The sequence below is a fragment of the Pinus tabuliformis genome, chromosome 3_2 (genome assembly GCF_031772625.1).
Source record: "Pinus tabuliformis cultivar Carrire ecotype Pingquan chromosome 3_2, CPIR1, whole genome shotgun sequence".
NCBI lineage: Eukaryota > Viridiplantae > Streptophyta > Pinopsida > Pinales > Pinaceae > Pinus > Pinus tabuliformis.
Genome location: NC_142302.1, coordinates 1,006,315,646 through 1,006,334,200, shown reverse-complemented (window position 1 = coordinate 1,006,334,200; position 18,555 = coordinate 1,006,315,646).

The following is an 18,555-nucleotide window of genomic DNA, read 5'->3' as shown; positions in this document are numbered from 1 at the left end:
TTGGGGTGGAGGGTCTGTATTTGACCTCGGCTGTGAAACAGTTATTGGGTTCTAATGGGAATTTAAAGGTACTGGCAAAGGTTGCCAAGCTGTGTGCATGGAGATTGTGGCCCCTTGAAATTTTTGTGATGACAAACTCAGAGAAGGTCTCTAATATTTCAATTACAGCAGATCTATAGGACCTCAATCTTTTGTCATTGGTGACAAAATTTCCTTTTACTTGTTGAATTACTAGATCAGAGTCTCCCATGATGGAGAGTTTAGGAGCTTGTAGTGATTTTGCTAGCTTTAGGCCCAACAACAGAGCTTCGTATTCTGCCATATTGTTAGTGCATCTAAAATTCAATCTATAAGCCCTGCCTTCTGCATAGTCTTTCTCTTTGTTATGTATCCACACTCCAGCTCCTGCTCCTAGCTTGTTAACTGAGCCATCAAATTCTAGGACCCACAGGATGTCTTGCTGAACAGGAGATTTAAAATTCTGTTCATGGGATGGTAATGTGAGCATGAGTTGGGGTTTCTTTCCCCCTTTGTTTTCTAGGATAATTTCATCACTTGTTTGACAATCTTTGACACCTAGAGGAGGGATACTTTGTATTGTTGGGCTGATTGATGTTTGGCAGGTGATACTTGTTTGATCAATGTTTTGTTCTTGTATGAGTGTTTCGGTCCTAATGTCCTTGTTTGAGAGGCTTGTGCTGTCATTGAAGAGGATGAAGGAGTCTATGTCCGAATGGATAGCATATATTGGAAAATTTTGAGGCTTTTCTTCACTGCTGACCATATACTTCATGAGTGTTTCCCTATAAAGTCTTTTTGGTTGCCCAAAAACAGAGATAGTGGCATATGACATGTCTAATTGTAGGGAGCCTTGGAGCTTGGCTCCCCATGATATTGATAACAGCATCCCATACTTGGGTGGGATATCAGCGACTACAACATCCATTAGAATGGTTTTGTTGGGATATTGAACCAGAGACACACATAAATCTTTTATTAGGCCTAAACATTTGACTTGGCTGGAATCAAAGGAGAACAGGTCTTTGTATGGTCTTGTTATATCCAAGTTCAATCTTTCCATGACTGCTTTTGGCATAAGGTTGTGAGAGGCACCTGAGTCGAACATTGCATTATGCAGTACTTTGTCATGAATATGCAAGCTGACATAAAAAGGTAAAACCCCTGTGACTACTGTTTTTTCATCTACCTCTGGGCCGAACAGTAATTCTGGAGTGTCATCTAGCACATTTACATCATCTTTGCTAGTAGTGAGTTGAAGGGATTTTTTGATCTGTTGTTTGTATATGTCATGCTTGGCTAGCTCTGAGAGAGGAATGGCTATTTTTAGCTTGCCAATCTCTGTGCCTAGGTCAAAAGGTTTATCAATTTGGGTTTTAGGGTCACGGATACCAGCCTTTTCTTTGTTCATTAAATCTTCTTGTTGGATTTCATCTTGATTTTGAGATCTGCCCCTTTTACTCATGTTTTGAGGGGTAAAATTTGAATCAGGGTGAGAGGACGAAGTTGCCATGGGCTGTTGTAGTGGGGACGGCAGTCCAGTAACCTCCTCAACTACAATTTCTTCTGTAGGAAAGTTTATTTTGTCATTAGTTTCTGTGACCATGGTTTCTTTAGACCTCTGTTTATCATTTATCTTGTCGGGCTGGTTTACATTCACAGTCCTACTCCTCAGTTTATACTGTTTATGGACTTCATAGACAGCAGTATCATACCCTTGTTTAAAGTCAAAGGATTCTCCTGATTTAGTTTGGAATGTTTTGCTTTCATCCTCCTCATGGTCTTCTTGTGTTAAAAAGACATGGCTTTTACCATCCAAACCCATTAAGTTAATTTCAGGATCTTCTTTGAGCTGGCTGTCCGTGGAAGTTTCTGCATAGTTTTCTTGAAAAGGGGGTCTAATATCTTGGTCAGCACTTGTTTTTCCTATGTTTGGGTTCTGAGTTCTCCTAAAATTCGGGTTTCTAGGAGGGTTACTTTGTGATGCCTCCCATGATGATTTTCTTTCCACTGATTCCACTCTTTCACCCAATCTCTTCATACTGTTTAGTATTGCATCCAGCTTTTGATCAAAGCCTGAAGGCTCTTCTCTGAAGCCAGCCTTCTTTTCCAACTTTGCCCTGTTTCTTTTGGCAATTAGGTTAGCCTCTACAGTGACTGCAACCCTTTGAGCTTCTGCAAGGGTTGGAGGATCTCTTTCTTTCAACTGATAGGCCATATCAGAATCAAAACCGTCAGGGAAGTTATACAGGGCCAAATCAGGAGGGGGCCTTAAGTTCTGGGGGATAGCATTATATACATTGTTAAACCTAGCACAATATTCCAAAACTGTTTCTTGGGGACCTCTTTTAATAGTGTTATATTCACCGAGTATGTGGAGTGGATCTTTCTTCTTCTCCCATCTCTCAGTAAAAGCTTCGTAAAGCTGATCAGGTGTTGCAATGGAGTTTGCATTGAGGGATCTGAACCAAGTTCTAACATCCCCAGTTAAACTTTGAACAAAAATTCTCATCCTGACACTGTTATCATCTATTTCATAGGTCTCAAAGTGGTCTTGCATCTTCTTAGCATGCTGGACAGCTGTCAAAGGGCCATGTGAGTCAAAAAATGAGATTTTGGTTTGGTAGTCTTGGGGTAGAGCTGGAGCATTAGCTGGTATCTGCAGAGGTGCATACCTGTTAGCCATGTTTATGAGGTTTAGAGGGTTAACAGGAGCAAATGGAACAACAGGGATTACAGGTGTGACAGGGTTAATGGTATGGGTAACAAGCGTGGAACTGGTTGAGAGAGTATGTGCAGATGGTGAAGATGGGAGAGGAGGGCTTTGAGGTGTTGATGATGAACTAGGGGAACTAGTGGTGGATCGGAAAAGAACTTTGCAAGGAGTAGGAATAAGGATAGGTCGATCTGAACTTCTGTCTGAATCAGCAGGCTTCTCCTGCTTTTGCTGTCTCCTAATGTTCTTTGGAATGATATTCGGATTATCAACAATGATAGGTTGATTAGGGTCAGGGTTTGCCCTAGTGTGCCTTGGGTTTCTTTTGGGAGCCAGCTTCTAATTTCTTTTGAATTTGTATAGGAAGCTGCTATATATGCAAGGACTGGATGAAAATTTTGGAATGGCTATATATGTTCCAAAGCTAGGATGAAGATTCCCCAATTAGCTCTTCCCTAAAGCTGTCCCTGTATTACAGAAACAGTTCTAAGGCCTCTTGGCTAATTTCAGGCTTGATGGTAGCTTTGGAAGATAGATAGTAATTGAAAAATCTATAAGAAGTCCCCAGTGGAGTCGCCAATTATGTTAACACCCAGGTTGTTCCCTATGACTCCCAAGGGAATACGGCCGGGGTAACCACTAACCAATCTTTTGATCACTATTTCTAGCCAAACTGTGATCAGAGAGGGCTCTCTCTTTATGATTTGTATATGTTTATGATAGGGTTTTAGGCTAGGTATTATGCACTGGTTTTGTTTATGTTTTGGTTGAAGAGTTTCTTTCAGGTCCTTTGATGTAGTATTCAAAGAGTCAAATATCATTGGGCAATGGAGTCTATGGCTGTAGGTGTCTAGAAACCTTGAGGTGAACTGGTGAAACTTACAGGGCCATTTGGATATTTCATACAACAAAATTTTTAATTTATAACACAAACAGGTGAAAACACCAGTGAAAGCAGTCAAGAATTTTCACTAAAGGTAATTTAAGTATTTCCACCAAACTAGGCATGAACAACGGACAGATGTCTCAGGGGCAAAACTTGAATCCCTGGGAATGTCTATCACTACAAAAGATATAGTTTAAAGTGCAGCAGTTAAGAATTACACTTCATACACTGTATCTGAAGAAAACATGGATAATAGCTCAGTTTGAGTCCAGGGTAATCAGTGATTAAATCCTGGAACTATTCTTCTACTTTAGCTATTAAGTGTAAAACATTTAAACAACAAAAGAGAACAAAAGACTCGAACACATGTAATACAGAGATTTAAGAAAACTTATTGTTTTATGAAACACTCTGGAATCCTGCAACATTCACCATTCATCACAACGCATCAAATACACCAAGCTTTGGAAATTCCATTCTCCCTTTGTATTACTTCTCTGAGAATCTTACAGCAAGTGAGACTTCCAAAAGGAAAATAACAACAACCCCCTGAGCTTCTGCCAGGGGTGAATATATACTTGCGATTGTTTACAAAATATCTGAGTTCTAAGTTATCTCAGACTTAATATTCTCACCAACTTTTGAGATATTATTATCCGAAATTTATTACAGCATTGAATACAAAATGAAGGCGTCTTAATGTTCTGTCAGAAGATATTTTGGCCTTTGGGATCTGCTGAGTCGGTCGAGATACTTTGATTAAATGCTGGAGAACCCGACTTTATGGCTTGTACGCTGTATTCTGGGTTTGTCACCTGTGATTGTGACTGCTGCTGTGGTGAGTAAATAGCTCTGCTGAGTTGGCTCAGCATCTGTCTCTTCCTTGTAGATTTATCCATCAAAATTCTGCCTGTGCATGACTGTTTATAAACTGGAGAAAACTATCGCTACAGGTTCGGGCCTGATAAGATTACTTGTGTTAAATTCCTCCATTCTTCCTGTGTGGGCAATTGGTGTCTTATGATTGCCCCCAGAGTTTCATCTGCTTCTGTATACTTAAAGAAATTTGGTGGTGTATCAAACAGGTGATCAATTTCATTCATAATGAAAAACAGGTTATCCACCCTATCATACAAATTCTGCCCTGATGCTGGCCCTGTTTCTGCTGAGGTACTGGGCTGTTTTGCTATTTGTGCTGCAGCATGTGCATCAACCCTTTTGATGTAATTTTCCAGGGTAAGCAGTCTTCCTACACTGCTTAATATGCTGGGGAGGCCTCTGTTTTGTAATGCCACAAATCTGTCCAGGAATTTGTTGATCTCGGTCTGCATATCCTGTGTTCTTCTCTCCAGCGTTCCAACTAGGTTTCTCAGTGTCAAGACTCTTTTAGCTACTGAGATTGTTTCAGTCCTGTTGGTAATTCCTATTGTGGCCAGCTGAGAGCTAGTTTTGTTGTTCAAAATAGTGATCATTCTGCTGGCAGCATCTGGCATGTGGCCCAGGCTTGCTCTAGCTCTCTGTACCTCCCTGTTTGCCTTGGTAATGAGTGCTATTTGCTCATCCATAGTCTCAATATACTGCCATTGATTGGTGATGGATCGACCAATGTTGCCCCAGAGGACTGCTTTTAATTCTGCTGTTACTTTTTCTAGTGCAAGCTCTTTTTCTAGTTCAGCTATTCTCTTTTTTAGAGCTTTTACCTCTCTTTCCTTTGCTGCCTCATTCTGCTTGCTTTTGTCAAATCTTTCATTCACCTTAGTCAAAGACCTTTTGACTTCATCAAGCTCTTTCATTTGGGATTCAAGAACTTGGATCTCAGCTTGCAGCCTCTGCATGTCCAGACTAGGAGTCTGCTCTGTTGTTGGCGTAGTTGTTGCTGTAGATGGAGCTGTAGTTCCTGTCTGCTGAGGAGGAAGAGTAGTTGTTGGAGGAGTTTCTTCAAGATTTATTACTTCCGGAGGGGGCTGGGAAGTTTGGCCCTCTTCTCTTTGTTTCAATGCTGTCTGTAATGCTGCCTTTGCAGCTTCTGATTGTCCTAGCTGCTCCTGAGTCCGAACCAGCTCCTTGTACAGGGATATCAGTAGGTCTGTAGCATCCTTTTCCTGCCTTTGCTGGGCAACTTCGTCTGTTTGAGGATGGATGATAGCTGGGAGCTTGATTTTCTTTCTTAAGGCCGCCATGTCTGCATCCCTTAGCTTCAAGAGTTCTTGGATACCTTTAACATCTTTAGGATCATGTCCTATTTCTATAATTACCTCTTCCAAGGACTTGATCCTGTTGTCCTTGGCTTGTGATGATGCTCTCTCCAATTCCAGCTGAGAGGCTGTGTTATCAAGGTTGCTCTTCAATTTGTAGTTTTCCAATGTTTCATCTGCCAAGGAGGCATACACCATTTCACCAGTTTGTTTATGCAGTTCGATTTTATCCATAGGGTGTATATCTTTGGCCATAACCTCCATGTTGGTTCTTAGATAATCCGAGGTAGATTGAGGATGCAGCGTTGTGGGCATGAAGTGACTCATGATCATCTTGCCTTCACTTACATCAAAGGCAGACATGAGTCTTTGCTGATTGGTAGGAGCCAGGTTCAGCAAATGATTGTACAGCTGTACTTTAATAGGATCACTTCTCTTCTTAATGTCAATAAATTGTTGTTTGATGCTTGACTGTCCTTCTCTGTGCTGGCTGGAGGAACTGACCTCTCCTCCCATAGCTCTATCATGTTCATGCTGGAATGAACTGGCTGAAACTTCTCGGCTGGGTGGGCCCATGCCCATTGCTTGCCTCACTGCTATGTCATCCTCTGGAAAGTCATTTAGTCTTTGTCTTTTCTCTCCCCGATTGATGGATGAAGTCAGGGGAGTCTCTCTATCTCTTTTCCTGGTTAAGTCCTCCTTTTGTGGGGTTTGGAGGAGCGAGGTATCAACAGTAGTCTCTGCCCTAGGAGGCACTATTGTCTGAGCCTGTTGCTCAGTGGAACTAGGAGTGTCAATCACTTTATCTTGTTGCAAGGGCTGCTGTTCACTATATTGTACCTCTTCTTGTTGCTGCCCTTGTTCCTGCTGCTCCATTTCTTCTTGCTGCTGACCAATGTCTCCACTTGCTCTTCTGTTAATGGAGGTGGCTGCTCCACCTGCTTCCCTTTATCTTTGCTTGCTGTTTGTGGTGTTTTCCCGGCAGCCTGCTGCTGTGTTGTTGATGTTGTAGTAGTTGCTCCAGGCCGCTTTTTGTATGAGAGGGGAACCTGTCCACAAGTTTCTAAGTCAGCTTCCTTTTGAATGTTTCTAGCTTCTCTTTCTAGAAGCTCTTCAACAGTTATTTCTTCTTCTAAGGTACCCTCTTCCCAGCTTAATGCATTGGCATACTGTTCAATCTCAGGTTGTCTCTTGTGTGCATAACTACCCAATTTATATTTTATCCTCCTGAGGGAGACAAAATGATTGGGATCATAGGGTATCCATTCAAAACTAGTTTGCAGTCTGAGGCCTTCCAGGATAGTGTTTGCCTCTTTCCATCCCTCCTCTTTTCTATTGTATAGGAAAGGACCCAGCTGGCTCCTCACCTTTAGCTGTGACTTCTTGTTCTTGCTCTGAAAATGGAGGTAGTCTGAGTTCCCAAACTGTCTGAAATATTCCAAGGCAAAAAGCCTCATGGGGACATACCTTGGCAACCTAAAAGGGGTCAACTCACAGCCATATATTCTGATGACTGTGTGGTTCTGGTAGAGGTACCAGTTACCAATGCTGTAGGATTTATTCAAATGGAGAATTCTTCTCATATCATCAGTTAGTCTAGGAGGAGGAGTACCATGCAATACTGTCATGACTGGATAAATGAATAAGTCAATAAACTCAATGTATGTGTAAGGTGATACAGAGGTACGATGGAAAACAGAAGTCCAGAACACAACTGATCTTGGATTTCCCTGGGCATTGAGTTGCTTCAAAGGAAAAGAGAAGGTGGCTGGCTGATAGAACAAGAATAGATGGTATATATATGAAGTATACCTGAATAGTCTTTCCCTCTTCAAGTTCATAAACTGCTCATGGATTTTATCTGCAATGTATGTAGCATAATCATAATGCACAGCTGGGGGCTTACCAGGAGAGAATAGAGACAGCATTGCTACTATGGTTTCATCCACATCCTCCATCCCCCTGAATCCTAGGACATAACTGATTAAATCCACTAACATCCTGCCCAATTCATTTAAATATTGATACCCAATAGGAAGAGTTCTGACAGATTCAGAGCCTGGTCTTACAAACAGCTGATTGATTTTAATGAGTTGGTCACTTGACAGCTTGCTCCCTTTCTTTATCAAATTCTGAATATGGAGTGGGGTCAATTGCTTAGCAGTATGGAAGTGCAGCATTTCATTTATACTCTCTGGGGTGATGTGGAACAAAACTAAGCCTGAGGGGCTAATGACAGCTCTTTGGTTTGGGTCATAGCATTCCTGGCAGCTGTGTATCAACTCTGGCATAGAATTTACCTGGGGGAGGTTGTAGATTGGCAGGTTTGAGTCCCAAATCCCCAAGATGTCTGCTCCACTCAGGTGCTGGGCCTTCAACTCATTCATCATCTGGATATTGTATTTGGAGCCCATAGGGAACCAGTCCAGCATTTGATAATCCATATCTCCCAGGGCTTTCCACTCCAATTCCTGGTGAGGGGCATTGAGGGGCTTGATGTTGAGAGCAATGGGAGTCTCCATGATCTTCTTCAAAGTTCAACAATTGCAGGTGGTTGTTTAATGGAAGCAACACAGAATAGAAGTGATTTTCTGTAAAAACAGTTTGTATCTCAGGTACCAGAGGAGGAATTTACACAACAGCAGTTGAAATACTGTTTGTTTTGGGAGCAGGGCTTCTCTATGGTCTTACTGTGTCCTCTTTTATCGGGAGAATTGAGTTTACAAGAAATTTGCCGGGAATACACAGTGAATGATGCTTTTGAGCGAAATTGCAGGTATTAAGGCTCGGCCGATGCTTTTGGACTTCACAGTTGCAAATGTGGATGTGTAGAGGGAAATGGCCGGTGAAAATGTAATTTTTATGGTCTCCTTAGCCTTCTGAGCAACTTAAATTTCAACAACAGTCGTATGGAGGGCAGAACAACGGTAAATACCTGTTAATTGACGAACAGAGGTTGCGCAGGCGTGCAGGGTTGCTGCTGAGGAAGTCGCTCGGGTTAACTCAGCAGGTTGGCGGAAATTCGAACGTAAACGGTCATGCAGAGAGCACAGTGGCGACAGGAGTGAAAAGTGAGAAAGACACGGCTTTTTTGGGTTAATATGGACTTTTTTACCATTTTGGCGCTTTTTAGTGATGACGTCAGCATGACGTCATTGGCGGGTCAAGGTGAGGTGACGTCAGCTGACGTCATCGGGTGACGTGGCGGTAGACTATTGGTCCAAGGGGGCGATGAGGTGGCAGCCATGTCAGCGGCCAGGTGGACGAATAACAGGGCGGGGACCAGCGGAAATGACGTGGCGAAGTATTAGTGGTAGACAGTTGGCGGTTAGGACCGTAGCGGTTACAGTTAGGGCTAGCCGCTACGGTTTCTCGGGGCGGTTTAGGTACGACGCCGAATGTGTCAGGCCCGGCTCCGAGAGCCTTCATTGCGCGACACGTGGAGTGGCCCTGACGTGACGCAACGTCACTTTCTCGGGCGGTAAAGGACGGCTGCGGGGGCTGCTCCGATATCACTGTGGATCGTCGGATCCTCGGGACCTGATCCGACGGTGGGCGGAGCAAGAACATGCTCGGGTGATATGCGCTGGCGGAAACTTTGGGTTGTGGGTTTTTTAAAGGTTTTTCAATGTTTTTCCTTTGAAACAGACAGCGCGCTAGCCTTTTAGACTTTGGGTAAATTTTGCAAAGGTTTTTAAGGGTAAAAGAGGGTTTACAAGGTTTTTTCAATGCAAATGGTGGTTTGAAGAGCAAGTTGGCTTGTAGCAAGGGGGAATGGGATGTGATAGGTTCACCAAGGTGACGAGAGGTCACTTTGGTCCCTTTTGGAGAACATATGGCTATAATGCCAAGGGGAGGAGTATTTATAAGATTTTGGGGCTTTATACACCATAGTGTTAGTATTATTAGGGGAAGGGTAAGATAAGGGAGCTATATAGTAGAATTAGAGGTTAATATGAATGAGGGGAGCAAATGAAGGGGATTTTACTGAGTTTATCTGAAATTGATTTAGTTTTGAGAGTAGATCAAAATGAAAAGATCTTAGACCAGAAATGTGGCTTCTGAATGAACTAGAACCACCATAAAACCATGATCTCTCTCCATAAATCTCAGCTAAAAGAAAGGGAGTGTTAGTAATGGAATGAAGGGGGAGAGGGAGGTTAGTCATGCTCCTTGCTGCAATTCGATGGAATTAACCACTTTGTGCATTGATAGATTTTTGCCTTGGCAAAACACCTCTTGACATGTGTAAAATGGTGAAAATACCCTTTCTGCAACCACAGCTACTTACCCAGCTATTTTCCTAGCATTTTTTGTTTCTCCTTAGAGGGTGCACTTGGACTTGCAAACCCTTACTTGCCTTTTCTTTTCTTTGGCTTTTTCTTTACTCTTTTCTATCTACTTCTAGCCTTATCTCTTCCAAGGTCCCAGATTAAACTGTTGGGAACCTTTACTTCTCTACCTAACTACTTGTCTGCCAAGATTAAGCAATTTGGACAGACTTCTTTCTCTGTTCTATAACATCAAAATTGAAACATGGCATGATCCAGGTTAAACTGTTGAATCATCCATCCAAATTAGAATAAGGTCATCAATATTTGAAACACTTTACCCACCTCTTGTTCTTTAGGAAATATGGGATCTTTGTAATACCAAAGCATAGCATATTTGGATTTTCCTTGGCCAATCATGAAATATGAAACCTATTAATATAGGTATCCAACAGGATGTTAGATGATAAACGTAGAATGACAAATGTAATAGGATGCATATCCAAGTTAAATTAGTTTTAACAATTTCTAGAAAAAAAATCAAAATCAAAGGTTTTTAAGAACATTTTCTTTTACTTACAGTGCTTCTCCTTTCGTATAATAGCTCAATGTCAATGTTTGTTGATGATGACCTTTGCTAGCTTGTCCATATTTGACTCTTTTGAATGATGATATTTCTTCAAAGATAAATTCTGATTGAATGTAGACACTTGTATCTACTTCTTTAATCATTTTGATGTTGTTTCATATTTCTGTATCTGATATTGATTCGGGTCCCTTCTAATGAATTATTATGTTGTTCAGGTCCCTTCTACAATGATCTTTTGAATAATGTTTCAAGTCCCTTCTACAATTTTGTTTCGAGTCCTTCCTGCAATACATCTGCCATTTGCATAGTTTTATTATGAATCCCCCCTTTTCTTATTTTAAGACTTGTCCTCAAGTCTTGGAATTCTGGAGGATGATTTTTGCAAAACAAACTAAAGAAAAAGTAAAATAAATTGGGGAATTCATATTGGCCAAAATGGTTGGTTTTTCGATATGAATTCGAGTTTGTATTGTGTCAGTTTCCTGTATTTTCACAACCAAACTCTTTTATTATTTTTTAACTTTTATTTTTATTTTTATTTTTCTGGAGGTAGAGAAGGCATATTGCTATGCTTTTCCAATACTTCCATATCATTGTCTTCTGAAACTGTTTTTAAAAAGAATTTTTTGCTTATATGCTTATGAGAAACATTTAGTCTATGGTCATTAACTAGAAAAGAATTTGTTGCTTCATCTAGTGTCCTTATCCTTACTGCTCCATTGTCAAAGATTTCTTCTATTTCATATGGCCCAAGCCAATGAGTAGTAAATTTTGCTTTGAAATCTTTGAACTTAGAGTAAAAAATTAATGCCCAGTCTCCTTTATGAAAGATTTTGTTTTTAATGAATTTGTCATGCCATTTTTTCTCTATTGTTAAACTGGTGATGTATGTTCCATAGCTTGTTTTCTGATCCCATCTAGTTCATTGAATTGCATGCTCCTCTATTGTTGTGCTTCTATCAGTTCCATTCCCAATTCTGCTACAATTTTATATGTAGGGATTTCAAATTCAATTGGCAACAAGAATTATTTACCATAAACAAGCTAATGGGGGTTGAATCCAATAGTATTTTTCCATGTTATCCTATAAACCCATAGTGCTTCATTCAGCTTCTTTGACCATCTTTTTCTATGCAAGTTCACTGTCTTTTTCATAATGTTCTCAAGTTCTTTCATTGTTGATTCAACTTGTCCATTTTCATGTGGGTGGTATGGAGTTGATTTCCTATGCTTAATCTTGTATTTCTCTGTTAGGTCTTGAACAAGCTTGGAGGTGAACTGTGTACCTTGATTTGTGACAATCTGCCTTGGAACTCCATATCTTAAAATTATTTCTTGATAAAGAAAAGTAAATATTGTGGTTTTTGTTGCTTTGCTCAATTCTTTAGCCTCTGCCCATTTTGTTACATAATCAATACATACTAGGATGTACTTCTTACCATTTGATGGTGGGCTGATAGGACCCACAAAGTCAAGAGCCCATTGTTCAAATGGCTCTACCAGTACTTACAGCTTCAATGGAATTTCATCTAAAACTACAGGTTTACCTATTCTTTGCCAGCTATCACATTGTTGGGCATCGAATGCCCCCACAACATGTTTTTAGGGCTCAAAGCCCAAGTTTTGGTAAAAAATATTGTAAAGACTCCGCGAAGTACGGGCGCGAAGCGCGAAGCATATGATTGAGTCATAGGGTTGTCTGCCCTAAGTTATGTAAAGTAGTATAATGTAATGTCAGCCTACCCATGGTTCACAAACCATGGGATTGTATAAATAAAGCGAGGCTCTAAATTGTAAAGTAGTGAAAGAATGGAGAATCAATAATGTATGCAAGATAGTTATGAGTTGTAAATCTAAGTCTTGGGTCATAGAGTAGGGGAAGGATCTGTAGTTGAGTGCATAGAGGCCTAGTAGAGTCTGCAGCTGAGTGCACGGACCCCTGCAGCTGAGTGCGCAGAGCGGAGTTGAGGTTGTAATTGAAGGAAGAACTAATAAAGATAAATTTGATTCCAAATCATGTGTATCTGTGTTTTATCTTACTTTTTATGCATTTATATTGTTTAATGATTGCACGCACTTATATGAATGTTGAACATTATTAAGAATATTGGGGCTCGCACAGATAAGTTAAGTAAATAATAATAACATGGTAAGGATATGGAATTAGGGTAATAACTTCATCGCGATGCGAACAGGGTTGCATGAAGGCAGCATCACAAGTTGTGAGGGATAGATAGATGCGCGAAGTAACGTGCACGCAGGGTCGAACTGCAAACCTCCCAAAAACCCATCAGACATCTCTAGGGTGTAGAAACCTGGTTCCAGCACCCTCCCATACTACCTAGGGTGAGACCTTATTCCGTGCACTGTGGACTATTGTCGAAACGGCCGGTAGTTTCGGGATTTGTTTGGCTAAATCATCTCCGAACCTGGGTCAAGATCCAACAAGCCAACAAATGGTTCCGTTACTAGGACTAGGATCTACATAAGGGATGTCTTATGTTGTGAGACTGGAATCCAACAAAGAAATAAATTGAAGAGTGGTTGGACAACAAAATTCACGAGTTCGCGACACAAGAAAATAGAAATCCACGGGTATCCAAAGAGAAGTGGTTGGAGTGCTACTTGTATATGGAAATCCATGAGATTTTCTTTGCTTCTTTTCCTTCCAAACTATATGAATGGATCACGAAGTTAGCAGACAGTCAAGGAAGGTGCAGGCTCAATAAACGATCGTGTGGACTTTAGAATGAATGCGCAGATTAGAAGCCTCGGAAGATAGAATCATGCACGCTGTGGACCATTGGCTTGATCAAATTATAGGTGGGTTCATCACTGAGTTCGCATTATATACGACCGTCAGCTACAATGAGGTAGAGCGATGCTTCCTCAAACGACTGCGAGGTAAGTACATCAAGTCTTTGAACACTTGGATTAAGATGTTATTGTGCGAAAAGCGGGTTATGTGAGTAAATTAATGTTTGGAACTACGTGAAGTGGAAGACCCGATAGAAACGAAGGTAGCGTATGGATATAGAATAGCCCTTTGATTTCACCGTGAAGAGAAAGCGAGGAAGAGTTTGCAGAAGTTTCATCGAGAAGCACGGTCAGTCTGATAAGGCAGCGAATCCCACAGTTGCCACATCCACCTACACCGCCACCCATCTCACCATTTTCACCTCCATCTCCACCCACCCCACCTCCGCAACCCTCGCAGTTCAGTATGGTGAGCACGATCAAACTTCCGGTATTCAGAGGGGTAGGAAATGAAGATCCAGACCAGTTTTGGTTCGTCGTGAAGGAAGTATGGGAAGCACAAGGCATTGTGGATGACAATATAAAGAAGGCTACATTAGTAAGCACAGTGCAGGATCGCACTCTAACATGGTACATCAAGCACTCGAATGATCATCCAAACGCAGGAATCACAGAAATTCAAGTATCACTAAATAAGGAATTTAACAGGCTAAAATCAGAAACACGGTCAATTATTGGGTTTAAGGATATCGTGGTGCTCCTGGGCGAGACCCCCTAGGATCTAGACCAGAGACTGAAAAGTATGGTTCGGGAAGCCAATATGACGTTGACAGATGCGTAGCACTGCGCATGGTTCATAGTGTCGTTATCACTGCATTTAAGGATGACGTTGTCACAGCAAAAGCTTGCCACATAGGCTAAAGCATTGGAAATGGCAATGAGATTACATGAGACCCCTATACAAGATCCTAGTTTGCAAGTCCAGCAAATCCATGCGCAACTACAAAACTTGTGTTTGGAAATGTAAAGCCTAAAGCAAGACAAGACACTGTGAGAAGAGGTGCGCGAGGAAGTATGGTGCGTAAAGTGTTAAGGTCAAGGGCACGATAAAGACCATTGTGTAGTTTTAGCGAATTACATAGTAGCAGGAGGGCCTATGCCATTAGGACCCGAGGTGGAAGAAGGGCCCAGCACGATGCCTTCCCTGTGGTGTGCGATCTGTCAAATAAGAGGAAATCACAATACAGACAATTGTCACCTATTGCAGAAGTATATGCAGACATCCCAGCAGTTGTTCTGTAATTTTTGCAGGTCAGTAGGTCATGATGACCGCACTTGCAGAAGCTTCAAATTAATGATGGATCGAACCCTTTCTTATAGAATGCAAACCAAAACACGAGCCTTTGATCCGAATGCAGGGATGGCACGCAGTAGATTTCAGGGGCACAGAAGAGGGCGAGGAGGAATGGGACTAGGAAGGGGTCACAGACAATTGATTTGTTACAATTGCGGAGGGCCTAGACACTACGCTCATGATTGTACGAATCCAACAAGAATATCATGTTTGTATTGTACTCATTTTGACCATGAGATCGAAGACTACCCTACATTGATAACAAAGTTGCGTGACAAAGGGTTGCTCCAGCCTTCCTTGACTCAGAATGTACAAATGATGAGGTCTGAACCGCGCGAAGAGGATCCAAATGTAAATATAGTACTTAAAAGTGATATCACGACAAGAGATGACAAGGGTAAGCAACCAGAAGAGAGTGCGTGGGTTCTTAAGGCTCCTGCAAAGGAACCTAAATTTGATTTAGAGCACACAAAGGAGACATTCTTGGAAGCTAAAAAGAGCTTCGCAGAGGCCTCTACTTCAGGTAGTCAGGATCAACCAGAATCAAGGATGGATCCTTCGATGCTCACTACCTTTCTAGAGACATGCATGAAATTTTTGCGTGACAACAGGGCAGTAAAAGGACTACAGGAGTTGATCACTAGGTGCAGAGAGGCAGGAGAACCTTGCATGGTCCGAAAAGTTGGAAAGCATGCATTGCGCATAGGACAGGAAATGAGATTAACTACACAAATCAGAGAGTATGAAATGGATCGAGTAATTCTGGATTTAGGATCGAACGTGAATGTATTACCAAAACAGACATGGGAACACATGGGCAAGCTCGTGTTGCAGTGGTCTCCTATCTAGTTATGAATGGCTAATCAGCAGAAGATCCTACCCATGGGAAGACTACAAGGGATAACGATGGATATTGAAGGTATGAGCGTGCTGGCAGATTTTGAAGTGATAGAGATTGTTGATGATAGAAATCCTTATCCTGCGCTACTAGGTATAGACTGGGCCACTGATACGAATAGAATCATAAACTTAAAGAAGCACAAGATGATTTTTGAGAAAAAGGCACTACATGTCGTAGTACCACTAGACCCTACTGAAGGAGCGGGATACACTTAACCGGTGCGCAATGAGGATAGTGAGGATGATCTCGATTGCATCTATAAAATAACTGCACGCGAACAGGATTGGGTGAATCCAATGGCAGACGGTAGAATTTCTTGGGAGCGCAAAAGCTCCTGCACTTCGAATTTAGATGAAGAGATAGAGTGATGGCAGAATCGGCTGCATGAAGTAACAACACTTAACTGCAATACAATGATGAAGTCACTGCACTGCGTGACAACAGAGGCACGCGATCTGTCGGCATACGATGGATTGACCGCAGTAGAGGTATTTCTAAACAAATTTGAAAGTGCAGTCCCAGCATAACAGTAGTTCGATGCCCTGAAATGGGCACTACATACTGCTCCTACAAGATGGGGGGTACGCACTACGAAAGTCTCAAGAGGTGGCACGAATGCAAAAAGATGATGTGCCTACAATTTGGAAAACCCCAGTTATTGATGAAAACCAGTTGTAAGAGAGAAAATAAATTACACGCACATCTCTCCATATGGGTGCAAACCTGTGACATGTAGCATGCCCCAACACACACCAATCTCAGATTAGAAAGTCGGAATAAGATGCAGCGACTAAAAAGGCGAAGCGCGCTACTAATTACCCACGGAGAAGTTTTTTCCAGGCTGTGCGAAGTAATGAAAAGAGTACACTAGGTACAATGGACAAACTGGGACCTGCGCGTTCCAATGATCCAATGGGCTTATAAAAAATGTGCAAAACCCTGAGCGTGAAATCAACCCCCAGGGTGCAGAACGAATCATGGACCATAATCTCGGACAAACCTACAGAAAGAAACATGCATAAAATAGTAGCGACAATGGGGACAATACACAAAGCCCAGAAAGAAATCACATAGCTACGTGAGACTGAGCATGTAAGACTTCAAGAAGCTATTTGGAAAGGGCACCAACAACTCCGCGAACTTGAAAAGGATCGGGTATTACTAAGGAAGAAAAGTATGTAGATAGACACAGAAGTCAAGAAGTTGGAAAAGGAAGCTTTTCTAGTTACAAAACCCAAGGGAGTACAGTAGGATGTGCATACCCATGATGATAAATGGGAGGACTCCCGCTGAGAATTAATCGATCTACTACCATGGCTTGGATCATACATCACATAATGCAGAAATCAAGGGAGCGCGCTACCACCAGTAGAGTGTGCGGTAGCAGGTGAGTTTTTGCGGACTATCTGGAGGGGAGAAATAGAGCTCTGCAAAGGTGGTGTGACCACTTGACTAGCCATTGAAAGAACAGTCTCACCACTCCAGGCAGTTGAAAGAGAGCGCACAACTATAAAACAGACTACTTGGGAACTGAACGAAAACGGAGGTATGCGCAAAATCAGTCTGTCACAGAGTACGCACCCACGCACAAGGGGGTGCGTTGCCATGTGAATACATTGGGAAGTGACTGTTAGTTTCATTATTCATGATGAGATGTCTGAATTAAGGCAAAAAGGAGCGGGCGGCGAGCAATTAAGCTAGCAGTTATGGGCCAAATTTTCGCAAATCTACTACCAAGGGAGCATTGATGATCCAGATTTGCCGGGAACGGTTGCATTCGAATTCAAAAAGCACTATAAAACCCCAAGGACTAACCACGAGACAACACTTGGTTGTTTGAGATTTGAGTAGTTGCAGAGTGTTAAGCACTGATCAATCTTACAATCTTTGAGTGCATGACAGAACATATCCAGTGCAAACACGATGACTGCTACCAGGCCAGGTGTGGGCTTTGTAGAAGAAATCACCGGCGAAGCTGCGTTGTCCCATATGGTACATGAGGAGCCCGGAGATGCGGGGGTTGTGCTTGAGGTCCCAAAATTACCATGGACACTGAGGCCGAAGAAAGATAAACAGACCATGGGACCAGTCTGCATGTCCCCAAGAAATCCGTGGTTCGGCAAGATATTAATGGAAGAAAAAGGCAAGGCAGTCACCATTGAGTCAGAGGAAGTGAAGAGGACTTACAGGCTTTAATTTCCCAAATAGAGGAGGGAGAAGACATGGAGGAGGATGTCCAACTGATGCATTCCGCAGCAAACTACCCACATATGTCCCTCCGCAGAAAGGGAAAGCTAGGGTACCAAAGGACTTGGAGGCCATGAAGAGTGTGCTCCAGACCCCGCTCCTCCCCGATGGAATTACCTTTGAAGGTCCACTCCTAGGCCGGGTGCCTACCCTAAAATTTGAATATTGGGACCTCGCGGACAGCGAAAAGTTCCTGCACTTAGCGATGGAGAGCCTGATGAAACAGAATTCAGAGAGACCAATAATCACATTGGAGCCACGAAAATGGTTGCATGGTGTGGAGAAGGATGGGTTAGTTCATCTGCAATGGATACCCCACTTTCACCGTGCGCCCATTACCATTTTCGTCATCAGGCAGCTGATTTTCCTGGTGCATGATGGGTACTTATTACCGGACGAGCCTATTCCCATCACGTCTGACCTTATTCATAGGATTTCTGGGCCTCCCTTTAAGGGAAGGACCACGTAGCGATAGGAGGAAAAAGTAATGACTTTTTTCTCGCAAAAGCCATGAAGACCAAGTATAAGCTAGAGAAGAAGAAGAGGGGTTATGCAATAGCTAGCATCAAAGACAAAGGGGTGCACATAGCCACCCAGCACCTGGCCAGTAAATTAATGTGA